A 9,362-nucleotide genomic window follows, 5' to 3' on the forward strand; every position below is an offset into this window, starting at 1 on the left:
GGGATGGGGCTTCTGCCTGCTCCTGTGGTATGGGATAGGGCTCCAGGCCCCCGTGGGTGACATAGGGGGGACGAGGCCCCTGTGTCGTGCAGGCAGCAGCCTGGAGGATGGGCAGCCTGGTCCTGCTGCGAGCCGCTGGCTGCCAAGGCCGGTGTGGAGCATCGCTCCGGGCTCTTTCTCCCCCTCCAACAGCTGTGCAATCACTCACCAGCACACACAAAAAACAAAAAAAAAAACAAAAACAAAAAACAAAACCCAAAGAGCATCGAAGCCGCTTGGCAACCTGACTCACCCAATTCATAAATTAATTGCTGTCCCCCTTGAAAGGGAGAGATCGTTCACTCCTCAAGGCCATTTGTCTCCATCTGGCCGCATCCCTTTATCAATCCTCCCCATGTGTCTGACCCGCTGACGGCTGCGGCGAGACGCACGGACGCTTGGTGCCTGCCCCAGGGGTGCTGTGCCCTGGGCTGGGGCACGGTTGATGGTCTGCATCCCCCTCACCCCGTGTGGCCGCAGCAAATTTGGCATTTCACACCTGCAGCTGCTCTGTGGGTGATTTTGGGGAGCTTGTGGTCCCCGCCAGGAGCCATTGGTGCGATGCGGGGCTCTGCTGGTGAGCAGGGCCCTTGGAAAATGGGGGCTAATGGTGAGTGTGGGCTCAGGGCAGTGCTGGGGGCATGGAGGGAGGCTTGCAGAGGTGGGGGTCAGCGCAGAGCTCTGGCTCTCTGCTCCCACCCAGCCCTCTGAGGCTCGAGGGCTTTGCAGAATGGGGTCTGGGTGCCTTGCTCCAAAGGGGCACTGGTGCCTGCAGCCCCAGCTTGGCTTTTCCAAACAGCCAGGAGGAGGTCAGCTCTTTGCTGCATCCCTCACCACACTCCCCACCCCTCCAGAAAAAAAATCACCACCTCTTCAGGCTGCCATCTGTTTCTTCTGTTGGCCTCGGAACTTGCTGAAATGTATTTCGATGGATGGAGGGAGGCAGAGTGGAAGAACAGAGCCTGGCAGGCTGCATGGTGAGTGGAAAATCGTTTTTTTGGGGGAACTTCTCTGGAGTTCGAAGCCTTGATGATGGATTTGCGTGCGAGAGATGGTAATGGCTTTGTAAGTATCCAAACACAGAGCAAAGGAACAACTCCTCCGAATAGACTGAGAAATGTTTGTCGGCAGAGAGAGAGCTGCAGGGCTGGATGATGGAGTGCTGCGGGGCTCAGGAGCAGGGCCCTGCATTTAATGTCTCGGAAAAAACGGTACCAGGAGTTCTGAAAAAACATCAGATACTCGCTATGAATGTGTCAGAAAAGCCTGAATCTTGCCTCAAAGTGGGGCTCGAGGAGGCGGGTGGTGTTCGCAGGGCTGTGCCGTGACCCCGCCGGGCAGGGCTGCGTGTCCCTGCGCCGCCTCCTCCCGTCCTGTGGCCATTCTGCTGCCGGCGTCCAGACCTACTGACAACAGGGACGGGTTTATGTGGAAATTTTGTGGGGATAAATATTTGCCTGTCAGCAGGGCCGGGCCGAAGCATGATTTCTCATGTGCTATTTGGAAATGACATTTCCAAACAAAATTAGAGTTTCCTATTGAATGTTCTTGTTTGTTTGCGTGTGAAGTCCCAAAAGTGTGGAGTTTGGGGGTTTTCCTGGTTGATATACAAAGGAAAAGCTTGCTAGCACCTCCATTTCCACCCCCCCCCCCCTTTTTTTTTGTTAACAAGGTTTTTTTTTGGTGTCCCATTTTCATCCGGGTTAAAGCAGGGCTGTGCTGGAAGATGTGGGTGATCTTCAGCTGCCCGTGGGATCTACCTCTTGTCCAAACTCTTACCAAAAGCTGGATTTTTTTTTTTTCCTGTTTGCCAGGCTTTTTTTCAGGGTGCAGGAAGCCTCAAGTCCCAGCACAACTTCCAGTGCCCCCGGATGGGTGGAGGTGAGCCTGGAGAATTGTGGAGCAAAAGAGGACGTGGGAGGATGGCAGTTTATTGTCTGTCCTGTGCCATGGTCATTCTTTACATCTCCTGCTGTAGCTTTTTGGCTGGTTGCTGGCCTGGGATGGGGTGTGAGCAGTGCTGAGGTGCCACACATCCCAGACTGAGCTTCCCTGGGACCATGGTGGCTCTAGGACAGCAGGGACCGGAGGGAGGGATGCACCCAGCAGTGCTGCCACCGTGTCCCCACAGTCCCTACACCACACAGATCCATGTCTGGCCTTTCTTGGGCAAAGCTCATGTTTGAGCTTCGTGCAGGTACAACTGTGTGGCAACAGCATGAAAGCAAGGGCTGAGCATCCCCGAGGATGCTGCGGTGTGGCTACAAAATGTCACCTTCCCCTGTGCCTCTGCCCTCGGCAGTGCTGGCAGAAGGAGACGTGTGCGTGGTGGTGGTCCTGGTGCGTAGCGCAGGCAGGGCATGCGGTCCTGGTGCCCTAAACCTAGCGGGCCCCGTGGCTTGCAGTGGTGCTGAGCACACACACAATGTCCTGGATGCGTCTCTTCAGGCAGGTCCTGTGCTTTTGGATGGCCATGACTCCCACTCGGTGTTGTGGGAACCCCGATGAGCACAGGGCTGTGCCCTACAGCATTGTGGTTGGGGACAAAGCAGAGCCTCGCTGGGCTGCAGGTGTGTCCTGGGGCAGGTTGTAGGGGCTGGGCCTTTCCCCTCCCCAGACCTGGTGGCTTAGGTTATCTGCAGCCTCGGCAGGATGTTCTGCCTTCGTTCAGCTCGGCTCACGTTCATGGGGGCTGAAATATGGGTAAAAAAGAACAAGAACAGGGAAGTTTCTTTCTGAATCCAAGAGCCTTAACATGGCTCTGGATATATAGGTTAAAGTTTTTGATACCTTGTGTTGGTAAAGAGGTAATAAATAAGATAAATATAAAAATAAAGCAATATTTAAGAAGAATTTTGTTTAAACATAAATATATATAACATAATACAGCTTAACTTTCTGAGCCACGCTGTTGGGCTTTGAAGTTGTTTGTTGGCCTCTGTTGTGGGGCCACTGTCTGGGGTTTTTGGAGACCCCTTCCCTTGCCCATGGGCATCTGTGCAGAGTATTTTGAAACAAGGCTGCTTTTTTTTTTTTTTTTTTTTTTTTTTTTTTTTTTTTTCCTTGATGGCAAGGGCTGGATTTCTTTATTCCTTGGGACACAAATCTCCCCCTAAATCTCCCCCTAAATTCCTGAGAGCTGCCGCCTGCTCCTTCCTTGGCCACGCGCATTTTTTTCCTGTTTAATATGACTATTTTTTTTTTCTTTTTGTTTAAAAAAAAAAAAAAGGGGGGGGGGGGGGACAAAACAAAACATAGCGTTTCCTTGATTTAATGCGAGCCAATTACGGCTCCCAGGCTGTTAACTTCATCACTGCTTCTTCCAAGAAAGACCTTGGTAAAATAAACCAGCGCGGTGGCGGAGCGGAGCTGGCAGCCGGGACCTGCCGCTGGGCTCCGCGTGCGCCCGGCGAAGCCTCGGCCCCGCGGGTGGAAAAAAGCTAAAGCCTCCTCCGCCGCGCACATGCCCTCTGAAATATCCGACCACTTGTTGTACATCTGCTGACGGATACCAACTGGAAAGGAGATTAGCGCTCAGACTCCTGCGCTGGGCTGTCTGCCCCTCCTAACGAGGAGCAGATGGCAGCCCTCGCGAGCGTGGCGCTGCGCCTCCGGCACGGCAAATGGCGAAATCAGGAGGGCTGGGGCCGAGGGACTGTGGGTGCCAGGGCGCGTGCCAGCGGCCTCGAGCTGTGCCAGCATCCAGGGGTGGCTGATGAAGGGGTGCTGGGGTCTGTGGTGGGGTTTTGGGGGATGCGGGCATCTGGGTTGATGCGGTGAGGGCTGGTGCGGGGTGTTGGGGATGCTCCAAGGAGTGCTGGATGCTCGGCTCCACTCATGGGGTCCTCAGTGCTCTGTTGTCCTGCCCATCACACCCAGATCACTCTGTGGGCAGGATCAGACCCCTTGGACCCAGGCAACACCAATGTGGGTACCTGAAGCCCGATGGCATCCACCCAGGGAGAAACCCCACGTGGGACACGTCACCTCTGGCGTGGCATTTCCCACCCCAGGCACCTTAGGATGAAAAATCTCCTGATGGCACTCAAAGCAGCTGGGGGCTGGGCCCACGGGCAGGGTGCCTGGGGTCATCTTGCACCCGAGGCCATTGCCATTTGCTCGGGGGCTTCGCAGGCACTGGCAGCACCGAGCCCGTGGCTGCGCGGCCGTCTCCTGAAGTGCTCTGTCGCTTGGCCGGGGGCCAGCTCAGGAATGTTAACATATTTTTATTTTTTTTTTCTGCAGCTAATTCGGGGCCGTGGGCAGGCCCCGGCGGCTGGCGCTTGTTTTTATTTTATGTTTCTTTTTCAGCGGCGGTTGAATTGAAAATTAAGATGTGCTGGGACCTAATCCCAAATAAAAACGCCAGCGCGCTCCCTGCGGGGCCCTTGGGTTAACCTCCGAGGCGGGCAGCGTGCGGCCCTGCGTGTGCCTCGGCCCCCGGGACGCCGTCCCCGTGGCGGGGCCGAGGAAAAGCAGCTCCCTGAGCTGCCAGAGTGCTTTCCACCTGTGTCAGGGTGGGGATTGCACATAAGCGATTTGCCAGGCAGGCACCTTGGCCCTGAGGTTTCCTTATTTCCTACTTTTTTTTTTTTTTCTTTTCTTTATTTTTTTTTTGACTCTCCTGGGTTTGGGACTTTGGGGATTTTCCTATGGGCTGATGTGGCACGGGGAATTGCTGTCCTTCGTTTGGCTGCCAGCAGCCCATCCTGGGTGTCCTGGGACTGTGCACCATGGCAGTCGAAGGGATTCCTATGTACAGGGGACAGGGGATGGCTGTGCCCTCGAAGCAGGGGAATAAAGAGCTTTTTATAAGCCTGTTTTTGCAGGAACCTTTTAACCCATTTATCCTTCAGTCAGAAAATCTTGTTGATGAAATCTGGAGTGAAAGCAGAGATCTGAAGACACGTTTCTGCTCTGCTGGCCGTCTGTTACCAGGATAATCTTGTTACGGCCACCTGCTTGGCCTTGAGTGGATCTTGAATATTCCTGGGCAGATATTCACTCATTTTATTGGCATAACGGCACCCTGCCCAGTAATCCTGGCGTGCCCTCCAGTGCCCTGAGGATGCTTTATCATTCAAGGTCATTGGAATTGGCACAAATGTCTTTCAACAAAAGTAGCTTTGAGTTTTTGATGACCAAGATGCGTCAGGATTTTATTTGGGGCCTTTGGGCCAAGCCCCGTGTGCACTGAAACATCTTCACCTCCGAGGCTTGGGAAGGTCAGTGGGTAGGGGTGGCTCGGGGGCTCCCGAAATTCATTTCCTGTGGGAAAGCCTCCTAAGACACCTACATGCCCTGAATGCGTGCCATGCGAGCCAGGCCTTGCAAGAGACAGAGAAATTTGGGCAAGAGAGGGAGCAGGGTCCGTACAGGAGAGGGCTGGGAGGTGCAGCCCTGCCGCTGGGGCTGTGCATTTTGGGGAGCCCTCGGTGCCCTGCCCGCCCCACAGGAGCTCATGTGAAACGCATTAAAAGTGTAAGGAAAGGGAGCACGACGGTTGGGAATCATTTTGTTTGGGTTTCTGAAACATGCGCATGAAAACACTGTGTGGTTTTCTGACAAATTTGAAACAGTGCTATTCAATTCACTCCAGCATTGCTACTGTTGATCTAGCAGACTGTAAAGCATTTATTGGAGTTGCTTGAGGCGAACTTAAGCATCTGTGGAATAACAAGTCCAGGAAGTAATTGCATCCACAAGGAAAATATTTTTATGTATAATTCAGTGACCCATTTTATAAACATTGCGGTTCCACCTTGGACTTTTTTTTTCCTTTTTTTTTCTTTCTTTTTTTTTTTTTCTTTTCACCCGCAGCCTCTGCTATCCAAGTGTCTGAGGTTAGGGAAGTATGCGGGATCAGGTTTGGTGGCTTGCCTTTTGGGGCGGAGGCAGGAGGAAAACCCCGGGGTGCCCGGCCGTGCTGCGGGGCGGTGGGGGCGCAGCGCTGACTGCTCCCGCGGAGCTTGGCAGGCGAGGGGGAATTGTTTCGGGGTGAGGGCTCTGCTTTATTCCTTAAAGCCGGCTCGAGGGGAAGCTGAGTCACTTACAGCCTGTGTGGCATCGCGCTTGGGTGGTGATGGGGGTCACTCGTGCCCAGGACGGGGGCTGTGCCCCATGCACCCGTGTCTCCAGCACTGATGGTGAGGCCATCGCGCAGGGCTTGGCTCTGATGGGAAATGGGGATTTTAGGAAGGGCTGGACCTGCCCTGCGGGGCTGTCTGCTGGAGGATGAGCCAAGCCCCGCTGCGGTGGCTGATGAAAGCGTTATATTGATGCTTTCCTTTGAATTATTTTTCTTTGGGTGAGGGGAAGTGGGCTAAAAACAAAAAGGTGACCAACCGCACCTCTGAGGAGCCGGGTTCCTCCTAGAAATGCTTTTAGCAGCTGAAAAACGTGTAAGATTTTCTCAATCTCACAATGTCCGTTTTGGGGGGCTTCATTTCTTCATTTCCATGCGATGTGGAGGCTTCTCCCCATGCCCTCTCCTCAAAGCAGGGGCTGTTTTGCTTGCATGAAGCCTTGGTTATCTGGTGGTCCCCCCCTCTGTGCCACCAAACCCCCAGTGCTGGGATGGACCCTATGTACCCAGCAGGGTCCAGGATGGACCCACCATACCCAGCTCTAACCTCTCTAAGCCAGGCAGCCCCTAAAACCGAGGGGCAAAGCCCGAGCTCTGGGTGCCAGGCGGGGGCTCCCCCCCTTTTCCCCGGTGTTTTTGTCCCCCTGCCACGCTCCCTGTGCCGTCCCCTGCCCCGCAGCCTGGCCCCGTTCCAGGGCGGGAGGACAAAACAAAACAAAGCCGGCCTGGGAGTAAATATTATCTGGATATAAAGGAACGCTATGTTTCTTTGTATGGGTCTAGAATTTCTGCCTTTTAACAGCTAACCTTGACTCAGCCAATATCCACAACATGCAGCCCTGGCCAAAATATGCTGGGCCTTAAAGTACCACAACAGCTGTTTTTCTTGCTAAAATATGACATTAAATTTTTTGGACGGCTGGATGCTTCCTTGATGAAAGTGGAATAAGGGGCTATTTTTCCTCCCTCTCCTCCTCTTTCTCCCCCCATCCCATCATTCCTCTTCCTCCTCCCGTGCCCTGGTGGGGCTGGAGCCCCCCAAAACCCCCAACCCTGGCTGCGAGGTGAGGGTGGGAGGCTGCTGGTTTTTAATGCCCCCCCCCTTGTTCTTGGATCCCTCCCAACGCCCGGCAGGGCCCCGGCCAGCAGCGGCTGCAGCCCTGACATCTTGTTTTGCTGGTGGCTCGTGGGATTTCGGAAATGTTCCGCCCTCAAAACGGGGGCACCAGCGGGAGGCCGGGGCTGTGGCGATGCTCCCGGCACTTTCCCAAGGGTACCATGTGGTGTCCCTGGTCTCAGCGGTTCCCCTGGTGGCTTTTGTGCTTTGGACACCCCATCTGTGCAAATGAGGAGGTTTTGGGGTTTTTTCAAGAGCTGGGATGTGGTGTGGGAGCCCTGGGGCTGCATCCAGCCCTGTGAACCGGTGGAGGTCCCTCTCCCCAGCCCAGTTTGGAGAAATCTCAGCCAGCTTTGGGCAGGATTTGGCCCCTCTTCACCCTGCGCTGCCCACAAGGAGCTCAGCCTCGGGCTGGGTTTCCTGGCGGTGGCACCACCTCGGCGGCACCCAGCGGGATGGCAGCTGCTGGGGGTGGATGCGGTGTGTTGGGGGCAGGACAGGCGCCTTTCTGGGCAGCGTGCTTCTCCACAAGGGCTTTTCTTGGATAAAACATGGTGGGCAGAGGGTGCTGCTTGGTGCTAGGGTGAAGGAGCCACTGCTGTGGGTCTGGAAACAGGAGAACAGCTGCAGCAGGAGCAGGGGCGATGCTGCAGTGGCTGAGCAGCGTTGGTCCATGGCACCCGCGTGTGGGGGCAGTCGTGGAGGGGGGAATATCAGTTCCTTTGTCCAGCCTCTCCCTGTCTGCAACACTCCTCATGCGAGCTGTGGGCTTTGCCATTTGGAAAACCAAAGTCCCTTCCCTCCACCCCTCTTTCTCCCCCCTGCTTTTTTTTCCCCTTTTTGTTAGAGATCAGCTTGATTTTTAATGGGAGACAGAAGAATTTTTAAAAGGGGGGAGATGGGAACCAAACCAGGACTGGGTTTTCATTGCCCAGAGCCTCCCGGGCGTGTTTATTTTGACTGGGGCCTGACATTTCGTGGGCCGAAAAACCAGGAGTGACGGAGAGGTGCCGCACGGCTGCGGGCAGCGATAGCATCGCAGCTGGGGGGCTCCAGCACTCCAGGTCTGGATCCCCAGCACCGTGCCACCCTTACCCACCACTCCCAGTCCCTCATTTTCACTGCAACACCTCTTTACACCTATTTTACCTGCTGAGCTGCCGGGGACGGACCCCCCGAGCATCTCCCGTGTGCAGGCGACGGGGACGCGGCGCGGGTGTGCGTGACCGCGTGCGCCCGGCGCAGACACAGCGATATTTCTGTGTGTGTAATGTATGTGTTCCCCTTTCCCCGGACAGCTACCATGTGTTTGGAATTAGCGCCGCGGTTGCAGGGGGAGAAGGCAGCTGGGTTTCTCCGGAGCATTTCAGTGCTTAATCTCTGAAGAATGCAGAATGTCTGTCTGGATGCCCCGGCCAAGATCAACTCCGCGGCACGGGGAGGCCAATATAAACGTTCATGTTTTGTGTCACCGAGATTTCATTAGATGTTTTTTATGTAATTGCATAAGTCGAACTACTGTGATGAAAATGCCACAGCGAACAAATGAGATGAATTGTGAAACCTCTCCTTCGAGGAGACGCTGGCCTCCGCCGGACCGCGGGGATCCAGCTCCAGTCTCTTCCAAGGCGCGGGTGACCTTTTGGGATAAAGAGGAGGCTGTTTGCCTGTCCTCCCCCCTTGCCCCTGATGTCAGGGCAGGCTCAGGCCGTGGCTGAGCAGGAGGTGTCCCTGTGCTAGACTTGGGTCTTGGGGGGCTGCTGGTGCATCTCCTGCCTGCGGGCGCTCATCCCTCCTTTTCCCAACCTGGGGGGAGGCAGAAAGAGCTCCCCCATTTCTTGGCTGTCCTATGTCCGAGCACCCTGCAGCCTCTGAATGATATCACCGGGCTCTTTGTGTCTGGCCTTAAACCTCCTCGAGAGGAAGGGAGAGCGAGCTGCTGGGCTCGGGGCTGCCTCTGAGCTGAGCCCAAATTTGCAGCGCCGCCGTGCGTGAGCCCTGCTGCTGCCCCCCCCACTGCCAACCAGAAGGACTTGGGTAACGTGCCTCTTCGAGGCCTGGCACATTTCCCCGATTATCCAGATTAATGCAAATTTAATGAGGCCTTAATCACTGCCTGCT

The sequence above is a fragment of the Aythya fuligula genome, chromosome 19, assembly GCF_009819795.1.
Source record: "Aythya fuligula isolate bAytFul2 chromosome 19, bAytFul2.pri, whole genome shotgun sequence".
In the NCBI taxonomy this organism is placed as follows: domain Eukaryota; kingdom Metazoa; phylum Chordata; class Aves; order Anseriformes; family Anatidae; genus Aythya; species Aythya fuligula.